Genomic DNA, 22,159 nt, shown 5'->3' with positions numbered 1-22,159 from the left:
GCTGGGGTTTGTCCACTCCGCAGACAGTTTTTCCGGGTCATGTGGCCAGCATGACTAAGCCACTTCTGGCAAAACCAGAGCAGCACACAGAAACGTCGTTTACCTTCCCACTGGAGCGGTACCTATTTATCTACTTACTTGCACTTTGATGTGCTTTCGAACTGCTAGGTTGGCAGGAGCTGGTACCGAGCAATGGGAGCTCACCCCGTCGTGGGGATTCAAACCGCCAACCTTTTGATTGGCAATCCCAAGCACAGCGCCACCCACGTCCCTTGATACACATTGAGATCATGTTATTGTTGTTATTTAATTAACACTATTACCCACTCTTCACCAATTTGGTCCCAGGGCAGTTACAGCAATTTAAAATTCAGAGTTTAAAACGGCTAAAACAAAGGACAGTCACAGGAATGGGGTTGGTCATGAACCCACCCCCTCCTCTGCTGTAACTGTATCAGTTTTAAAGAATAAAATATAGAAGCATAAATGAATATACTGTACAGTAGAATGCAGTAGGGGTAGGAGTGACACATGTTTTTATGGATTCTTTTGTTGATTTCATTCTCATGTTTTATACTGCCTTGATATGTTTTTATGAAAGTGTGAATTTTAAATGCGTAAATAAAAAAATACTTCCCACCCACATTGCATTTTGTGTTAGCATAGCCAGAATGTGGCAATTTTTGTCTACCACAATTTTCTTATGACTGCAGAAAGAGCCCTTTAATGCCAGATTTGCACAGTTACATATGTCATAACTGCAACTTGATTTGTGAAATTGTTATAATGGAAACAGTCTTGTCCTGCAGGCGCAATGCCTGATAAATTTTGTCTCTGCTGCCAATTGAAGTGTAAAGCTTATCATTGGATTACTTCCACTTTTAATAGGCCATATGACCTAGAACTATAGAGTTGTAGAGTTGGAAGGGACCATGTGGCTCATCTACTGGTAGTACAACCCCCTGCAATGGAGGAAAATTTTGCCCAGTGTGGGTTCTCGAACCAATGACCTTGAGATTAAGAGTCTCATGCTCTACCATGTGAGCAAGGCTAATAATAATAATAGAAGTATTATTATTGGCAGCTTCCAGCAAAATACAAAAACAAAATAAAACCTCAAACATTAAAAACTTCCCAATACAGGGCTGCCTTCAGATGTCTTCTGAAAGTTGTGTAGTTGTTTATCTCCTTGAAATCTGATGGGAGGGCGTTCCACAGGGAGGGTGCCGCTGCCAAGAATGCCCTCTGCCTGGTTCCCTGTAACTTCACTTCTTGCAGTGAGGGAGCTGCCAGAAGACCCTTGGAGGTGGACCTCAGTGTCTGGGCTGAATGATGGGGGTGGAGACTCTCCTTCAGGTATACTGGGCTGAGGCTGTCTACGGTTTTAAATGTTGGTATCAACACTTTGAACTGTGCTCGGAAACATACCGGGAGCCAGTGAAGATCCTTTAGGACTGGTCCCGGCGGCCATTCCCAGTCACCAGTCTAGCTTCCGCATTCTGGATTGTTGTCACTCCTTTGGTGAACAAGTGGTACCAGGGATTGCTCCTAAAACAGCTAAGGGGGAACCAGCTAGGAAACTGAGGCTAAAAGCATGACTTTGTACAGTGAAAGCAGATGACAACTTTCTGAAATCCAATCAAGGTTCTTCAGACAGCTTGAAAAAAGTGCCACAAACTATAATTACCGTATTTCTAAAACTCTGACCATGTATGCCCATTTTCATCAATGAAAGAAAGTACACTGAATGTACCAGACTTCCCCTTTTTAAAGAAAATAAGGAAGTTATCTGGTCCAGAGCTCTGGGTTGACAGATCATTCTTAAGAGAGTGATCAAATTAAAACAGTAACCTACAGCACCTTTGCAAATTCAGATTTTGGAAGCAGTCACACCCGCTTAATGTGGCCAGCATGACTAAGCCACTTCTGGCAAAACCAGAGCAGCACACAGAAACGTCGTTTACCTTCCCACTGGAGCGGTACCTATTTATCTACTTACTTGCACTTTGATGTGCTTTCGAACTGCTAGGTTGGCAGGAGCTGGTACCGAGCAATGGGAGCTCACCCCGTCGTGGGGATTCAAACCGCCAACCTTTTGATTGGCAATCCCAAGCACAGCGCCACCCACGTCCCTTGATACACATTGAGATCATGTTATTGTTGTTATTTAATTAACACTATTACCCACTCTTCACCAATTTGGTCCCAGGGCAGTTACAGCAATTTAAAATTCAGAGTTTAAAACGGCTAAAACAAAGGACAGTCACAGGAATGGGGTTGGTCATGAACCCACCCCCTCCTCTGCTGTAACTGTATCAGTTTTAAAGAATAAAATATAGAAGCATAAATGAATATACTGTACAGTAGAATGCAGTAGGGGTAGGAGTGACACATGTTTTTATGGATTCTTTTGTTGATTTCATTCTCATGTTTTATACTGCCTTGATATGTTTTTATGAAAGTGTGAATTTTAAATGCGTAAATAAAAAAATACTTCCCACCCACATTGCATTTTGTGTTAGCATAGCCAGAATGTGGCAATTTTTGTCTACCACAATTTTCTTATGACTGCAGAAAGAGCCCTTTAATGCCAGATTTGCACAGTTACATATGTCATAACTGCAACTTGATTTGTGAAATTGTTATAATGGAAACAGTCTTGTCCTGCAGGCGCAATGCCTGATAAATTTTGTCTCTGCTGCCAATTGAAGTGTAAAGCTTATCATTGGATTACTTCCACTTTTAATAGGCCATATGACCTAGAACTATAGAGTTGTAGAGTTGGAAGGGACCATGTGGCTCATCTACTGGTAGTACAACCCCCTGCAATGGAGGAAAATTTTGCCCAGTGTGGGTTCTCGAACCAATGACCTTGAGATTAAGAGTCTCATGCTCTACCATGTGAGCAAGGCTAATAATAATAATAGAAGTATTATTATTGGCAGCTTCCAGCAAAATACAAAAACAAAATAAAACCTCAAACATTAAAAACTTCCCAATACAGGGCTGCCTTCAGATGTCTTCTGAAAGTTGTGTAGTTGTTTATCTCCTTGAAATCTGATGGGAGGGCGTTCCACAGGGAGGGTGCCGCTGCCAAGAATGCCCTCTGCCTGGTTCCCTGTAACTTCACTTCTTGCAGTGAGGGAGCTGCCAGAAGACCCTTGGAGGTGGACCTCAGTGTCTGGGCTGAATGATGGGGGTGGAGACTCTCCTTCAGGTATACTGGGCTGAGGCTGTCTACGGTTTTAAATGTTGGTATCAACACTTTGAACTGTGCTCGGAAACATACCGGGAGCCAGTGAAGATCCTTTAGGACTGGTCCCGGCGGCCATTCCCAGTCACCAGTCTAGCTTCCGCATTCTGGATTGTTGTCACTCCTTTGGTGAACAAGTGGTACCAGGGATTGCTCCTAAAACAGCTAAGGGGGAACCAGCTAGGAAACTGAGGCTAAAAGCATGACTTTGTACAGTGAAAGCAGATGACAACTTTCTGAAATCCAATCAAGGTTCTTCAGACAGCTTGAAAAAAGTGCCACAAACTATAATTACCGTATTTCTAAAACTCTGACCATGTATGCCCATTTTCATCAATGAAAGAAAGTACACTGAATGTACCAGACTTCCCCTTTTTAAAGAAAATAAGGAAGTTATCTGGTCCAGAGCTCTGGGTTGACAGATCATTCTTAAGAGAGTGATCAAATTAAAACAGTAACCTACAGCACCTTTGCAAATTCAGATTTTGGAAGCAGTCACACCCGCTTAACAATAATGTGATAGGTGACTCAAGAACATTAGCTGTGCAACCAGAAGCTATTGTGACTTCCAGAATATGATTGCTTGGAGAAGTAAGCAAAGTGAACTCATTCCAGACCAGGGCGTTTACCTGTAAAACATATGTTCCCCAGGATTAAGGCAAGAATATGTGACTGACGTGTGCTTGCAAAACTCCATAAATGTACAGGAGGCAAACAAAAATTAAAAATGCTTCCAGTGTTACCTTAGTCTGGCCCAAACTATCTCCATTAGTGTAGTTGCTGCAAAATGATTGACAAAATAGATTTTGGCAAGGAAATTGGTGCCGGCTTCTCTCTTGGCATATGCTGGGTCTCTACATCTACTAGGGTAATGTATGGGTGGAGTACTGTGAAATGACATGCAGCAATATCCTACAGTCAAAGAAATTAGAGATGGAACATGTCTGGTTTATCTTGTTAATTTCCTTCCACAAAGAGAAATTCTTTGTGCATTGTGCAATGCAGATTTATTAGGGCTGGCAGATTTCAACGTCTACCATAGTATCTTTTAATCTTTCTTAATTTAAATGAAGGTGCAGCTTTGTTTGTGGAAAGTATAAAAAAAGGTGATTTAACATGAATAGCTCCCAGCCACTACTGAATGCACATGCCGTATATTTTCATTGTTTGCTGTGCATTTGAGCTTCAGCTCTAAACCTAACCTTTAGGAAAAAAGAGTGGGTGGGATGTTTGTAGCAGACATTTTTTAAGCTGAAATGACCTAAACTAAATATATTAATAAATCCATTTGAAATGAAACACACACTTGAAAACAGTTACATTCTATTTTCAAACATCCCTTATCCCTTATAAATGGAAAAATTTCTTCAGTAGCACCTTAAAGACCAACTAAGTTTTTATTTTGGTATGAGCTTTCGTGTGCATGCACACTTCTTCAGATACACTGAAATAGGATCTGAAGAAGTGTGCATGCACACGAAAGCTCATACCAAAATAAAAACTTAGTTGGTCTTTAAGGTGCTACTGAAGGAATTTTTTTATTTTACTTCGACCCAGACCAACACTGCTACCTACCTGTAACCCTTATAAATGGGTTTATATAATGAACTCTGGTTTGTATTGTCACTAAGTGCTTATATTCTTGGGCAGGAAGGAGCCTGAGCGAATCCTCAAGCTTGCATGCTGCCCTCGCCCCAAAGTGTTTCGAATCAAACTTGGATTAGTTTAACAAGCCATCTTTATAACCCATGGCTTGAAGCTGACTTGCTTAAAAATTTAGTAGCTTGTTTTAAACCATAGTCTTTTACTCCTACCTGGCAACCAGCTAGGATTCTGTGAAGGTAAAAGAAAACTCTAGTGAAGTCCTCCCAGCCACAAGGTTTTCCATCAGTTTTACCGGAGTAGTAACACTGTCCATTTGTGTCTCTCATCCATTAGCACTGTGCCCTTTTTAGCATATAAGGAGCTCGGTTGTCATCTTGTTTTTAAGAATGAAATGGAAAAAGAGAAAAGCCCAGTAAGCAAAGGATGCCATTGCTGTGTTGCATGTTAAAAGTTGTGTCTCTTGGAATGACATGCCCAAGTATTGGACATAGGCTACCCCAGAAACATTCCCCCCTGCTGACTGTTTCTTCTGGAGAACTTTGAAGCTTGTGTTTGGGAGAAGGATATATCGGGAAGGAAGGGGAAATTACCATTAGCTACTGCTTTTAAGCCCCTGCTGAATGTGAAGGCATTCTTCAAAAGATTCGCTCCTTTAAATGCTTGTTTATGTACTCGGTCACACCAACACAACTTCATTATCAACAAAGAAGTCATACCAACTTGAAAGTGGTGTAACTAACAGGGATTCTGGTCTGGAAAAGGCCTCAAATAATTGCTTGCTTAATTTCTATTCCACTCACCCGAATGGCAGAGCTTTCATGTTGCTCTCTGTTTTCACTCTTTTGTTGTGCAATGTTTATTTAGATAGGGTGTTGCTTGATTTTTATCTCCCAGTACAGAACTATTTACACCAAGTTTTTAAAAAGTGCTTGAACATGATTCATAGCTGTTAGCAAAGGGTTTTTGCTGGCAGGGTGTCGCTCATAAAGATGTGTCTTCAAGGTTGGCAGTGTCACCTGGATCATGCTGTCAGTCTGAAACTTCTTCATTTGCTTAGTCTGGACTGACTTATTTGTTCAGCTTCAACACTGCTCTGTTACACAGTGTTTTCATGAGCAGTTCCCAAAAGATTTTTAAAAACAACAGTACAGTCAACAACATGAAATTTACAATAACAATCAACAAATAAATATGACAAGGATTAAAACAACTCTCCAGTTGAAAAGCCAATTCTCTCATTGAAAAGCCAACTCAGTTAAGAGTTTAAAAGTTAAAGTGACGGTGCATTTCATAAATGCTGCATTGCTATGGAGAAGGCTCTTCAAAGTCACATGCTGTATTTTAATTAACATTCCAATTTATGATAGAGTATCTTGGGACAAATCTGGGAGGAAAGGGGGTATTACTTCAGATAATCGTGACCTGGGTTTTGTAGAACTTTTAAGGACCAAAACCAGGATTTCAAATCAACCCTACAAACAGGCAGGTAGATTATTTAGGGCTTGTGTTAATGTAAGCTCTGTGAATGACTAGTTAAAATCCTGGCACTCAGTTTTGGACCAGTTGCAGTTTCCAGATTGTCTTGAAAATCAGCCCCATGTATAGTTGATGACAGTAATCCAATGTTGAGGTTGCCAAGGAATGGATTACGGAGGCCTGATCTTGATGAAGGAGAAGACAGCTATCAGACTGTCAAAGCTGGAAGAGGGTGTGCTTGCCCATACAGTTGCCAGCTAGGAATATAGGAGCATGGCTGTATAAAGGAGAACATTCAAGGTTGCAAATCTCCTTCAGGAAACCAGATTGAAATGGGTGCAGAAGTGGGTATGAAACCAGATTGAAATGAAGCCTGAAACTTGATTGAAACTGATAAGTATTCAAAAAAATCCACCACCTCTAAGTTGCTTGCTCCAAGGGTATATAAAGACTTGTCAGCAACTCTGTGGATCTAAACAGTCCAGGAAAGAGTGCTTTAGGAATGGCCATGTTACAGCTTCCTTAAGAGGTGCAGGAAGTCCTCACCTCACCGTGGTGGTAATAACACTAGTGGCCTTGGCTCACCTCGTTGATGAGGAAGAACATATACAGTGGTACCTCTACTTACGAATGGAGCTCCGTCCGCCATCTTGGATGCGGTTTAGATAGGATTTTTTCTACTTACGAATGTGCTGTATTCTGAGCACATGGCTAGTTGAACTATTCCAAGAAGACCATCCTTAAGTTTACAGTACTGTATCTTCAAGCCATCCAAACAAAAGCAAGGAGATAGAACCAGGGATGGCTCCTGTGCCGAGGCATCACCTGAAATCTAGCTAACCGTTGAGAGTCCTGTGGACAACAGGGAGTCCAGCCTGGATCAAATGTGACAGATTGTATCAGTAAAGTATTTGGCAAGTATCTCATTGGAATACAAATCATCAGCCTAATCATAAGAGAGTCCAGGATTAGTTAAGCAATGTATGGCTTGGGACTCCAGTACCAATAAGGTACTCTTTACACACGTAACTACGCATGTTGCTAGATAATCTTTGGAGGCCTTTCTTCAACTCCCTTCTCATAACTCTTAAGGAAAAGGTTTTTTCAGCAGTGAGTTGTTTGTGGAATGTTGTACTATTCTTGATCTCCCTTCAGGAACAAGCAAAGACTTAAAAAGAAAGTTATCACAGGCCATTTAGCATCTTTAAATATAACACAATTTAGCATCTTTAAATATATTTAGTACCCTAAAAAGAAACATCTTTATGCAGTTCTGCATAGTCAGATTATCGAGGATTGTTTTTCATTATGTCCAGCAACTGGCTAAAATGTGAAGCTACCGGTAGTAGCAGTATGCTGCCTAAGCCTCTTTATTGCTACTAATGTTTTAAACTGAAAATTTAATTATTTTTAATGTATCTTGCTCTTCTATATGTATCTAGAGTGGTGATTTGAACTCTTCTCATTATTCTCAGGATTTCTCTGTAATAGGCTGCATAAAGAAGCTATTTTGTTTATTCACAGCCATGCAGAATCCAGAACCCATAATCGTTGGTGATAATGGAACATTGCTGTATTCCTCAACTGTAAGGCTCCTCTATGCTTCTTTAAAGGAGGTGCTATTCAGCTGAATATTCTAGCAATAACATTATTCAATATTAAAGAGCCTTTGGGATACTTTTCTGCCTAAGAACAATGCACAGGGTTTTATTCTGAATTATAATTTTTATTGATTTTACATTAGATATTGCATATTGCATATTACATACACATATTGTACATAAACATATGCTTTTCTGTCATCTGTATGCTGCACCTACATTTTATGAGGTGTTAATCAGGAAGATGGCAACACGAATGGTTAATGCAGTGAGATGTTCTTTTGCTGCATGTTTAAAACCTGAGTCAGGAATACCTATGTAGATTATTCAAGTGATGAGCATATAACTCTGCCTCCACTGTATGTTATAGAGTATATTGCATTTGAACAGAGGGAAATTAATTGCTTATAAGAGGTTAGGAAGATGGTGGGAAAACCTATAATCATTTATCAAGTTCTGCAGCGTTAGTGAGCTTTATAAATCTAAGTTACACAAATTATATTTATTCTTTAAGCTTCACACATTCATCATGTTCCTTTTTAAAAACAAGTCTCTCATCCATACAAATGCCCTGTAGTTTCAAGCAGTGTTATTCACTGTAGGGCCCTCCTGTTATTTGCTTCTGCTTTATTTAAATGGAAGCCTATGCTGCCAACATAATGGACAACAGCAACGTTCAGTCCTTAGGAAAAATACTCCAGTTACATGACCATTAATAGCTAAATGATTAATGCAGTGTGTCTTGCAGAGGAAGCTTTTTGACTGCTGGGTATCCTCTTACATTTGGCACGTTAATAGCTGGGAGCAGAGGAACTAGGTGAGAAGCCTAATATGAACAGGTCTCTGATTCTGAGCTGAGCACAAAGATTGCTATTTCTGTATAGATATATTTCTATAAAATGAGGCTTTCTGATGATGGAACTTGTATTTGGAACAAGTGGGATAGATGTGGATACAGAAATAGGACATTATGTTTCTCAGTATCTGTCATTGATCCTGTGCAGAAGTCAATGAATCTTGGATTAGGTAAGATACACTTACTTTGGAAAATGGGAACTGCTGCCATCTCAGATAATGTGACATTGTGATGAGGACCAGCAACTTCTTCCTTGTGAATCCTAAACAAAGCTGCATATTTCCCCTTGCTTTAACAATTAGTGAAACCATCCTGTTTAGCTGATGTGACAGTGTGTCACAGAGCATTAGCATTCACAGAGATGAGATCCTCACCCTTTGGGAAGTTACCCTAAAGGCATAGGAAAGAGAATAATAATCTGCATTGATAGATGGTTTTCATTCAGACATAAAGGCCCAGTTTGGACGTAATGAACAAGCAACGGTTTTTCATTTTGTTCGCGAGCCTCAGGCTTGTGCATTCTCCTTAGATGTGGTGACAAAGGGTGGGATTCCCCTATTGAGTCCTGTTAGCAGAAGCCCTGTGCAATGGGGCTTCCCTTGCAGCTTTGTTTCCCAAGATTGGTGGGTGGGGGTGGGGAAACCCTGGAACAGCATGCTGGGAAGGAGAGGTTAGGATTGTTCTGTCTGGCAATTTGAAATGCTTGCCCCGAGTGGACAATTGCCATAGCGTGTCAATGAATTCCCTCCCAACACTTTTGAAAGCAGTTGTTTCTGATTTTACCGGTATTTAACCACAGTTTCATGTTGGGTCTGAACCCTAAACTGTTATTGCTCTTTAGTGTGGTTTACAGAAACATATATACAGTAACTGGTTGAAGTTTGCGTGTTTCTGTAATTGAGGGGTGCTTTAACCCTTTTCTGGCTGAGGGCCACATTGATCTACAGTGGTGCCTCGCTTAACGAATGCCCTGCTTAACGAAATTTCCGCTTAACGAAAGGCTTTTTCGAGCGGAGCTTGCCTCGCTAGATGAATGCGTTTTACGAAAAATTCATCTAGCGAATCACGGTTTCCCATAGGAATGCATTGAAATTCAATTAATGCGTTCCTATGGGCAAAAAAAAAAATTCAAAAAAATTCAATGCATTCCTATGGGATTCGCTAGATGAATTTTCGCTATAAGAAAGGACCCGTGGAACGAATTAATTTCGTCTAGCGAGGCACCACTGTATGGTTAACCCTTCAGAGGTTGCACGTCAATGTGAGTGTGGGCAGTTTCTCTTTTTTAAAAAGGTGAAGGTGAGGGGGGAACTTAGGTGTCACAGAAACCTTTTGGCATCTGCAGGAGTGGTTAGTAAACTTTAAAAGACCTTTAAAAAACTTTTTAAAATGGCAACGGGGTCATCATAAAAAAACCTTTCAGTAAGGTACCTACAGTATTGTTCATTTAGCTATAGATATAGCTATTTTAAACTGAAAAATTGGCTGACACTCAAGGATTACTGAAATGTATGTGCTTTGAAGCCTCAAAGTATATGTTAAGGATAGGCAATATGTTAAGGAGTTTAACAATAAGGAGTAGAGTGTTTTGAAAACTTAAGTATGGTACCAATATTTTTTATTGTAAATACCAAATTAAACATGTATTAACAATTTCTGCTAAAAATGTGATATTAACAATGTGTTACTCATGTGAATTGCGTATTAGTTCATGCTTAACAAAATAATAAATAAAAAGTGTTGTTGACCCCCCCCTCCCCAGTGGCAACTAGGCATTCTGTTTTGGTGCCCACAACCCAAGTCCCAGAAGCCATTTGGCTCCAGGTTTTTCTACCCCAGTCTCTAACACTGTGGGGAAGCCACTGGCAGAGGAAGGGGGTGCGGTGGGTGCAGTCCGCCCCAGGTGTCATCCATTGGGGGGGGTGACATTGCCCCACCCCCGGGTGCACAGCATGGGTACCAGAGCAGCTAGCTCCACCTCTGGGGGGAGCTGCCCCTCTGGCTATGCCCATGTCCTGTGCTGGATCTACACTTACAAAGGCTTGGTTTATTGCATGCTGTATATATGCATGGAGAGCTTTTCCTGAGTCTTTGTAAAGAAGCTGCAATTCATCATTGCTCTGCTTTGCAGCTTCAATCTTTCCGTTCTGCACTTCATTCCATTATTTCCTGCCTGTTCATTGCATTGCAAGATACAGCTATCAGTTAAAATGATGTGATTTGAAGCTTGCTTTGTTTATTGCAAGCCATTATATTACTTTCCTACTAGTCGCAAGATTGTCTTAATATATTATATACTTTACTTGCATTTTGTTGTGGCTATTTTTGTCGGCTGGAATTTGTCACTTGTGCCACACAATAAGATTAGCCGTTACTCTTCCCTGACTTGGCCATTGGAAAATACTGCACATGACAGTGCACATTTATTTCCTATCTGCATTTGCTGAATATACGTCCTGTTGTAATAGAGATATATATTTTCTTCCAGCAAGGGTTTCTGTTGTGATGAATAAGTAGAGTAGATAAGGTGAAATTAAACTCCCGTGAGAAGAATGGGGCTGACTTCAATATAATACCTGCTGTGCATCTTCATAACAGTTTGTTTCCCATTGACAAAATGCAATGCCATTCATTTGTGTTATTGATTTGCTTACAGAAAGCAGCTGAAATGTAATACATGCAGGAAATAACTGGAGTCGCATTATATTTTGCACATATTCTTAAAATTTATTGCTGAATAGAGCATATTAAGAAGCTGAGACGGTGTCCTGTTTTTCAGAGGGTTACTATGAAAGCTATTATTTCCAGGTATCTGGTAATGATTTCAAGTATTATGCTATTTAAGAGTAAATAAAATAACTATTCTTATTCATTTTAAACTGCTTTCATCTTAATGTTTAACTTAAAAGTTGAATATATTGACAGACCATTAGCCACAAGTGGGAGAGCTCAGTTAGACACACTAATTAGTTTCTGCACACTAGATAGGACTTTGTGATGTACTTGGGTATGAGAGATACATGCAGAGTTCATTATATACCAGTAGTTCTCAGAATATGCCAAATGTCTTCATGCCTGTCTCAAGAATTAGAGACAAAATTGCCTCCTTCTGAAGATGTGTCTGTCATGAATCTCTCATTACCCTAGAGCAGAGATGCATCTTCCCCCTCCCTTCTTAAAATAGTTCATGAATCTGAGAGTAATGGATATTCTCCTGTTCAGAAGGACTGCCTTCAGTTGGGGCACCTTGTCTAGACTTCTAATTTATTCATACCAGGCTAGAGCATTCCTTTCTTACTACAGTAGTACCTCGGGTTACGAACGCGATCCGTTCCGGGTTGCAGTTCGTAACCCGAAAAGGTCGCAAACCGAGCGCTGCTTCTGCGCACGCGCCGAAAACACTTCTGGGTTTGTGGAGTTCGTAACCCGAACTGTTAGCAACCCGAGCAGTTCGTAAATCGAGGTACGACTGTATATAATAAAATTGTATGGCTGTTGTCATGTTGCAGTTTGTGTGGCTGCTGATAGACCATGTGAACTGCAGTGTGATGACAGAACAGCTGGCAGGTGAATGAGCTGGCAGCCCAGGCAAGCAGCAGAGGAATGGTCAAGACAGGCCAGGGCAGCTCCCCAGTACCTGTCCTGCTCTGCTGCCACTGCGCACCTCACAATGACACTGCCATTTTGGCCTCTGCGGCAAGGGAGGTCAAAGAGTAGGGAAGTGGCAGCGGAGCAGGACAGTCACTGAGGAGCTGCTTTGCCCTGGCTGTTCTTCTGTGGCTTGCCTGGGCCACAGTTTGGCTGAGCTGTAAGAGGAGGGGGATGCATTTCAGGAGAGTAGGTAGCTGTGTTTGGTGAGGGAGCAAGGATGAGTTAAACAGAGGTGGACAGAGGCTGGTAGGTGCTGGGCAGACCTTGCAAGACTTCCTATGCTCCCAGTATTGCCACCTGCTGGCAAGTGGGGAGTGGAATCACTTCTTCATCCCCCTCTGCTGTTGTTGCTACTGTGGGACACTGGAGAAAAAGCCTGCATTTCCTGCCTCCCCCCCCAAGCAGCAGCAGTGGTGTGGGGCCAAAGGAGAGAAAGAAACTTTGGCAAAACTAAGGGGAGGACCACAGGTGGAGTGCGTAGGCAGGGTTGGTGATCAGTGTGATCAATTTGCTTTATTTTATACAAAAGTAGTTTATAAAGTATATCAACAAAAAGAGAAAGTGGACTTTACAAATGGAAAAAACCCAGAACCAAGACATTTTTTTATAGTTCCCTAACTGTATTCACTCTCATTCAAATCCCCATATGCAAACAGTTGTATCTATTCCTCAATGCCTACCTCTCCCAAGCGTCAGGACTTTTCTTTTTCTGCGTGAGATGAAATGACAGGTGTGTGAACAGGCTTCTTTCTCCAACTTCCTCTTGAGTCCATACAAAAAACAGAAGCTGTTAACAAAAATCAAGGAAACACAGAACAGTCTCTGGTTTATTTATGTGCTATATTGACAGGTTTGGTTATTTGATTACTAGCAATTCCAAATTATTCACCAGAGAAGAATTTGCAGGATTTAACTGCAACAGCAGCAGCAGCAGCAACAACAACAACAATAATATTTATACCCCAGTCACTCTGGGTGGCTTACGGCACATCTAAAAACATAACAAAAACATCAAGCATTAAAAACCTCCCTATACATGTGGAACTTTTAAAGAACCTCTTTGATAACTGCTCCCACTGAACCTTTTGTCTGTACAGTATAGGAAATTGATAGATTAGTTTGTTTCTTGTTTTAATTACTGATAAACTTGGCTAAGTACATTTTACCCCGCCCAGAGAAGAGAAAGAATGTTACAAGTGTAAGATACTCCAAAATCTCTGCACACCACCTTGGACAGACTTAGATTATGTGCACCCTGAAAAGGGTAGATAAAAGTAAAAAGATTGTTTTTAAAAAGGGGATTATTATTTTTTAAAAAAATGATTATTTGGGGTTTTTCCCCCCTTCCAAACTACAGTATAGTGTAAAGCAGCAGTTCTGAAGCAAAAAGCATATTGAATTTATTTTTAGGTAATCAATGTGTGTCTTGAAGGAAGATCTTTAAGATTGCCTAGGAGAATTGGCTCTTCTGAGATGGCACCTGCCAGCATCAGTTTTTAGAAGTACATACAGTATATCAAAAGTAAATAAAACACCTGCTTCCCAGTTATTCAGGATCCCTTATTATATAAAATATACTAAACTATTTTGATAGCAGAACTGATTTAACAATTTATTTTTCTATGTAAAATTAAGGTGATTTACACATAACATGAAACCATGGTTTGTTAAACTATGACAGCAGTGAACTTTTGAAGCCGAGTCCTGAGCATGTGGGAATCAAAAGCCAATTACCACTTCTAAACCATGATTTGTCTGCCATATTTCTGGAAGCTCAAAGTATGGCGTGGGCTCTCAGCTGTGGTTAGCACAAACCATGGTTTGCATTATGTCTGGACGCCAGCTGGAATCATGTAGGGGAGATAACTACTGAGGTAAAATATATAAATGGAACACTGGGATTCAACCCTGATGACAATCCATGTTTCAGATTTCTCCTTTACTCCATAATTCCATTGTGCAGGGAGACTTCACCCCTCCTCTCCTGCTTTTAGGAAAATTATTGCTTGGCATTTCAGCTGAACATGCACACTATTGTTTGCACTTAGCCTGCAAACCAGGATTAGACTCTAGTTTCTAATTGGGGTTTGCAGGAAGAGTATAAACCATAATTTGTTAATTCAAATGAAACATAAATCAGTGGTGTACCTTAAACCAGGCTATTTACATCTGACACTAAATCATCTCAGTGGCCTTGTTTGCTATAACACTAAACTATTATTACAGAAGCAGCTCAGCAAGTCTTGGGCTCACAACCTCCCTTGCCTCCCAAAATGATTGCAGTTTAGAATTATGTCTGAACCTAGACAAACAGGTTAACTTTAAGGTCTGCTTTAGTTTTTTTAATCAGAAATTTAAGACCTCACTAATTAGATACCGTAAATAAACACAAATTAGAAGTAACAATTTTGTGGCATTCCAAAAACCAGCTGACAGTAATTTTGTGGCATTGTAAAAAACAGCAGCAGCAACAACAGCAAACTAACAGCCTTATTACTTGAGCCTTCGTGGGCAAAAGTTTACATTCTAATAGTTTTTCTTGAACAAGCAACCCTGTAGATCGGATCACTTGAAGTACAATCCATTTTATTTGTGTAGTCTTCTAGTTAACGCTTAACACCTGTCACATTATAGCTGTGGGGTTTGGTTTCCACCCAGTTCGATTTTAAGTAATTCTTGTATCTCCCAGTAAAATGGATGGTTTTACTCTGGAGCTTGAGGGTATCAGTATGCAAGAACACACTATGCTTTCACAAAATCACAGCCGCAGCTTTCGGATTGTGCACATAACATCATAAATAAGTTGCATTATTTTATCTGTTCAGCTTTGTTTTCTTATTGTTCCTTCAGCTAATTAGTGCCAATAAAAACTGCATTTACACAGCAAAATGTGAAAGCTTTAAAACAGGAATTAAAAGCAGGGTAGAATATTAATAAGGATCTGAGTTGGTAAAAGCTTTTCTGAGTGTTTCTGGGAGTAGCTGAATGTCTTTCAGGATTCAATTTGCAATTTTGGACTCTTAATGGTTCATTCTCTAGTTAAGAATCTTATAATGCATCTTACATTTATCATGGGGATACGTATTTTTAAAAGAAAATGTACCTCTTTTCTTATTGGAACCATTTATCAGTTATGGGACAAATGTGCTTTGAGCATTGTGCTTCACAACTTCTATGCACTTACTTTTTATGGGTTTATGGCTTCAGATTGCAGCCCTGCAACAATTTCAGCTCAGCAGTGCTTAACCAGTTTTAAACTTCCATTTCAATTTGAAGAAGCATTTGCTTAACACAAAATGGAGAGTGGGATGCGTATGTGCATGCATAGATGGAAATATACCTAGCTAACCTCCCTGATATACACATCATCATTTGTATATGAATATTGATTTGAGTCTTCTCATATTTGTGATAAAATAAAAAATCCTTCCAGTAGCACCTTAGAGACCAACTAAGTTTGTCATTGGTATGAGTTTTCGTGTGCATGCACACTTCTTCTGATATGTGCATCAGATATGTGCATATGTATCTGAAGAAGTGTGCATGCACACGAAAGCTCATACCAATGACAAACTTAGTTAGTCTCTAAGGTGCTACTGGAAGGATTTTTTTTATTTTGTTTCGACTACGGCAGACCAACACGGCTACCTACCTGTAACAAGGACTCATATTTGTGGTTATGTAGCCAAAACTGGACCCTAACATATAAGATAGAAGCACGGGCAAACTTGGGGTAAGATTGGGGTAAGATTGACAAGTACACCAAATGGAAAGAAAAACCTTTAGGGGGAGTCCCCTCCCCAAAAAATAGCCCAATAATAACTTATAAAATTTGAGTTCAAATTAGAAATTTGCTAATTAATACCTCTGTCTCTTAGTCACTGTGCTATAGCAGGTCTCCAAGAGGAGACTCCAGATTTTTTTTAATTCTTCTCCAATACACATTTGATGTTGTATATAAATTTGGATCTTTGTGGGGAGACAGTTATCACAGGTTTGCTAGTTTGCATCTTTATTCCTTTATTTGAATTAATATGAACTTGATGGGGTTTGCCTCCAGATATTTTTCATCTGCCTGCAGTTGAAGGCTGAAATTATTCCAAATTCCTTCCCAGTTTGTTTTATTTTGTCCACTTTGTTCTTCCTTACAGAAAGCTCAGAGTAGCTTACATAGGACATCCGGTTGCCTCTGTAGCCAGCTCCAACCTATGGTTACCAGATTTTTTTCAATGAATCCGGGGACACTTTTTTTTTTTTAAAGCTGAGTAGCAACAGGGAGTCAGTAGTGGGGATGGTGAGGCAAAAGACCCTGGGTCCAAGCACACATGCATATTGTATAAAGCTGCAAAGCCCTTCTTTCGCACCCTGTGAAACATAAATGCACAGAGTTTTTTAAAAAACTGGGCAACGGCGTGCTGCACGCCCATGACTCCCGAGCCTTCCCCGATCTCCTGCCCCCTTTCCCCTTTGTTTTGACAGATCAGGCGAGGCTCGGGAGTCACGGGCGGGTGAGCATTGCCCAGGAGGGGCGCAAGGCGCGCGGTTGCTCTTCCAGGCAAGGTGCAAAGCCCTTCTTTAAAAACTGGGCAGTGGCCGGCCAGCCACAACTCCTGAGCCTCCCCCAATCAGTCAAAACAAAGATTTAAAATACATTAACATGTCACAGATTAAAAACTTCCCTGAACAGGATAAAATGGGATGGGGAGAAAACTATGTACACCACATTTAGCTCCTTAGAGGATAGGTGGGATACAAATATAAAAAGAAATTAAATAAATAAAAAGAAATCAGATCCACATTTGGTAGCTCCGCTGCTGGAGGTATGCTTCTGAAATCCAGTTTCTGGAAACCACAGGAGGGGGAAATACTTGTGGGCTGCCTATACGCACCTGGTTGACGGGCTATATGGGCCACTGGCCTGCTTTCATGTGCTAGTTAAGTGCAATTCATTGTGAAAGTGTAGGTATTCAAAACTTTTTGGTTTTGAAACTCCTAAGAGATCGAGAAGCTTTTAGGGTTTACTATTCCCCCTCCCATCACCTTTGCACTCTCTTGTGGTGTCTGAGCTGTGTGTTCCTTCCTGTTTGTGTAAATGCTGCTCACAGGCTCTTGGTTGCTAATACAAATGTTGGCAGTTGTGTTTGCTAAGAGAACAATTAGCCACAGATAGACTTAACAGCAAAAGTAAACTACTGCATAGACAGAGAACATGTTTTATTAGCCATGATAAACATTTTCATATGAAAAGTTAGACGATTGAATGTCTTTGTTAGTTTTTGCCACCTGCATGGCAAAATATGCTGAAATTCATTGCCCCAGTATTTAGTGATAGCCATTAGCTTAAATGGCTTTAAAACAGTGTTCATAGAGTACTGTATATGTCTACTAAAAGCTGTTAGTCAAAAGCTATATGGAAATTTCAGAGAGAACTAGTGAGTGAGGGGTGGAACCTTCAAGCTGTGCCTCTGAGCTTCTCAGTGCAATTTAGTTATCCTTTGTGGGAAATAAGATTTTGGACTAGATACCTGATTCAGCAGGTCTGATCTTGTGTAAGAGCACTTATAAAGAAAAGGTTAAATTTGAATCTAGGGCCAAACCAAGTTAGTGAATAATGGGGTATCGATTTTAGTAGTTTCCACCTCTTACCATCTCATTCATAGCAAGGGACACGGAACAGTGTTCCTTCTGAGGCATAGTGCCAGATATAATGCAAGTAGTCTCATAACTGCCATGTGATCCTGCACTCCCACCCTATGCAGTTTTAAACCTCTATCTTTCCTTTACTAATATTAGCTATGGTACAGTGTGTCTGCACCAGTAGCTTTAAAAGTTGTTGAGGTTTCAGTGTTGTTTGTTTCTCATTTTCTTAGATAAAGCTGATGTGAACTCCATTGCATGAATACAATTAATGTACATGGTTTTTGTGATGTGAATAGCAGCCCCACAGAAGCTTTAGCCTCTAGGTTATGGGGGGCTGGGCAAAGAAGTTGCTGTACCACTTTACTGTGGTACAACAAAAATAGGTTTCTCTGAATCTGCTGTTTGCAATCAAGAGAAGCTTCTCTGCAAAATGCCTGCCCTTTGCACTATAGCAGCATAGCAAGGATTTATGGTATGTAGAAGTGTCTTCCAGATCGTTAGGCCCCAGCATCACTTAGCAATTAAGTCCTCCAAAGGGCACAAGTGAAGTTGCCAGTTTGCATCCTCGAGAATAAGTTTTACTTTTAATTCTCTTGTTGCCAGTGAAGCGGGATAGAGTGTAATATGTACAGCTGTATAGCTCCCTTTAGGTTGCCTAATGCTGTTCACTTGTGTTAATATGAATGCAGACCAAAAATATGGCTACTGTCCAAGCACTGAAGTGATGTAGCCCAAACATCCTCACCCTCATTCTTATTGTATTATTACTGTAATGCTATGGTGTCAGCTACCCATAATGCAGATATCTTATTTCTCTAGTGTTTAGTCAGAAATGTTCTTTTGGAGAGGAGGGGAGAGAGGCAGACAAGTGACTTCCCTGCCTATGGATGTCCTCTCTGAAGCCTTACTAATATGTCTCCAGGGGCATATCTGTGTTGACGGCAGAGTTGGGCTGTCCATTTAGCCCCTCCTCTGCCATTGGGCCTTTTCATCGAAAGCTGTGTGTTACATACAGTTGTCTGCAGATAAATTCAAGTGTGCAGAGCTCCTACACGAGAATAGGTGCTCACATATTTGATTTTCTCTGCAGGTAATCACACACAACTCATAAGTGTGGTGGAAATACCTGAGGTGGGGCTAAAAGAGTGGCCCTGCTTCACTGTTAATACAGTGCCTGACACGAAGTATTTGCATGAATAAAAAGTTGAGGGAGCAGTCATGAATATGTAGTATATTTCTCCCCTAGTGTTACTTGTTTGGCTTTGACATAACTTTTTATCTGGATAACATGAAGCCCTTCTGTAAAATGCTTTCTTGAATGCTCATTAGTGTTTGAAACACTCTTTTTAGGCAACCACATGGAGCTAGTTTCTTACTTAAGGAAGAAACCATGACTTGTTCTATCTGTTTTGGCTTGGGTTGGACTTTATATTGATTTGATGCCACCCACAGTTTCCACACAAACTTTATTTCCCAACTGGCACATGTTCCTTGTTTTCTCTCAGCCATTAAAGAGGACTTGTGAGCTTTGCATTTATTTTTGTCTCTGCCCAAGCAGAAGCAACAGTTGCTGTGGAGACACTTAAAACCCGAGGCTGGGGATTTCACCAACAATCTCCAACTGTGAAGCCTATCCATGTCATGCTTGGTGGGATTAAACCAGGCACAATCAGTTTTGGGATTAATTATTCTTATTTCTTTATTGGAAATTTTTATTAAAAAAAGAGTATATGAAAGCATGATGGTGGAGCACATTCAGAATGCATCTAATTTGGTACAAAGAATCACTGGGGCATGCAACCATCCCTGATGTAAAATATGACAAACATTTAGCACTTTCTTAGAATAATAAAAGAATAGAATTGTAGAATTGGGAGGGACACCAAGAGTCATCTAGTCTAACCTCCTACAATGCAGGAATCTCAGCTGAAGCATCCATGACAGATGGCCATCCAACCTCTGTTTAAAAACCTCCATGGAAGGAGAATCCACAGTCTCCTGAGGGAGAATGTTCCACTGTCAAACAGTTCTAGCTGTCAGAAAGTTTTTCCTGATGTTTAGTTGGACTTCTTGTGACTTCTCCTACTTTCCAGAGCAGGAGAAAACAAGGTTATTACCTCTTTCATGTGACAGCCCTTAAGATATTTGAAGATGGCTATCATATCTCCTCTCAAGTCTCCTCTTTTCCAGGCTAAACATACCCAGCTCCTTCAACTGTTCCTCATAAGGCTTCATTTCCAGACCCTTGATCATCTTGGTTGCCCTCTTCTGTACACATTCCAGCTTGTCAACATCCTTCTTAAATGGTGGTGCCCATAATTGGACACAGTATTCCAGGTGTAGTCTGACTAAGGCAGAATAGAGTGGTACTATTACTATAATACTAACACTATATTTCTGTTGATGCAGCCTAGACTATTGTTAGCATTTTTGCTGCTGCATCACACTGTTGACTCATGTAAAGACCCCAGATCCTTTTCACATGTACTGCTAGTAAGCCAGGGGTCCCCCATCCTATATTTGTGCATCTGGTTCATCGTGCCTAAGTGCAGAACCTTACATTCGTCCCTATTGAAATTTATTTTATTAGCTTGCGCTAATAAATTCTGTGGCATTACCTACCCCTCCCAGTTTGTTGTCATCTGCAAATTTGATAAGCATCCCCTCAATTTCTTCATCTAAGTTGTTTATAAAGATGTTTTAAGATGCAACGTTTGAACTTTTAATGATCAAAATGACAAAGGCAAAAGTAACATTGATTACAGATTCTGGTCAGCACTGTGTTGCCTTTCATCTGATATGGAATGAAATCAGTACTGAAACAGATAAGATTTATATCAGAATTTGGAAAATTTCACCTTTTTTCTTAAGGAAATACATGCTATTAAAAATATCTTTGTTTCTCACCATTATGATTCTAAACTCTATGCAGTTCCGCATTAAGAAAAATTACATGAGATTTTCCAACTAACTACTTCATAAAAATTAAGGTTCAAGAAAAGCATTATGCAATTTATTCAGCACTGAAAACCATGGGGGAAAGGGGATCCCAGAGCTCAATATGTCTACTTAGATACAGTCAGCTATCATAGTGTGCATACTGTTTACTGCAGCACTGTGGGGACTTGCAGTTGTGCCAAAATAATTTTGTACTTTTCAACCATAATGATAAGATGGAAAATGGTGTTATCACCATGTAAAGCAAATGGCATATGAAAGCAGCCTGAAGTATTGGGAGGAGATGTTAAACATGTGTAGATATTAAAGATGTTGCAGAATTTCTTAAATGAGATTGTCCAATCCTTGATTTACCCTTTCATCTTAAAAGATCATTTTGTATTATTTGTGTATTCCGTTGTATGTAAACTGCTTAAGAAATCAAAGGGTCAGGGATAGTTGCCTGAGTAAACATGCTATTTCTGTACTGGTGATGCTACCTCTGCATATTTTATGCCCAGTCAAAGCTGGTATTCAAATATTAAAACAGGAAATCAACAATTATAAAATAGAAATCGTATTTGCAGAACTTGCTTCAAAGTTAACACTGAGTCCCTTCTGAAACTGATGACAATGGTTCACTTTGAGATAGGAAACGGCATACCTTAGTGAGCAAGACTTACTTTCTTTCAAATATCACAATCCTCTATGCTCATTAGCATGTATTTTGACTAACAGCAGCCTTGAGGGTTTCATTTAGTAATATCTTTAGACCATGTCACTTAAGAGTTGCTTATCTAGAGATATTGGGGATTGGACCTGGGAAATCACATATACTGGTAAATAAAGATCCAAGTTTGATTATGCAACTATTCATCCAATAATTCTTAGTTAACTAGGGTTAAAATAAAATGTCTCTGTCAAATACTGTACATACAGGTTACAAAACTTGGCAAATTCCTTCAGTGTGGATGAACCAATTTTTTACTCTTATCAGAATTTCAAACTAGAATTTGGAACTTTAGAAATAAACTAATTGTATGAATTGGGGGGGGGGGGAATGGTCCCTCTTTTGTACCACCCACTGCTGCTGCATGAATAGTGGGGAGAGGAATAAGATATTGGGCAGGTGTGATGGAA

At 40.1% G+C, this 22,159-nt stretch overlaps 1 protein-coding gene across 3 annotated transcripts in view; it reads left to right on the top strand.

The window, feature by feature from the left end:
* The window catches only part of LDLRAD3 (low density lipoprotein receptor class A domain containing 3), a 144,844-nt gene that overhangs the window by 34,947 nt on the left and 87,738 nt on the right, over positions 1–22,159 (top strand). The gene's annotated exons all lie outside the window — the stretch shown is intronic.

The sequence above is a fragment of the Zootoca vivipara genome, chromosome 1 (genome assembly GCF_963506605.1).
Source record: "Zootoca vivipara chromosome 1, rZooViv1.1, whole genome shotgun sequence".
Taxonomy (NCBI): Eukaryota; Metazoa; Chordata; class Lepidosauria; order Squamata; family Lacertidae; genus Zootoca; species Zootoca vivipara.
Note: the sequence above shows the minus strand (reverse complement) of the source record. Positions and strands in the feature narration are given on the sequence as shown.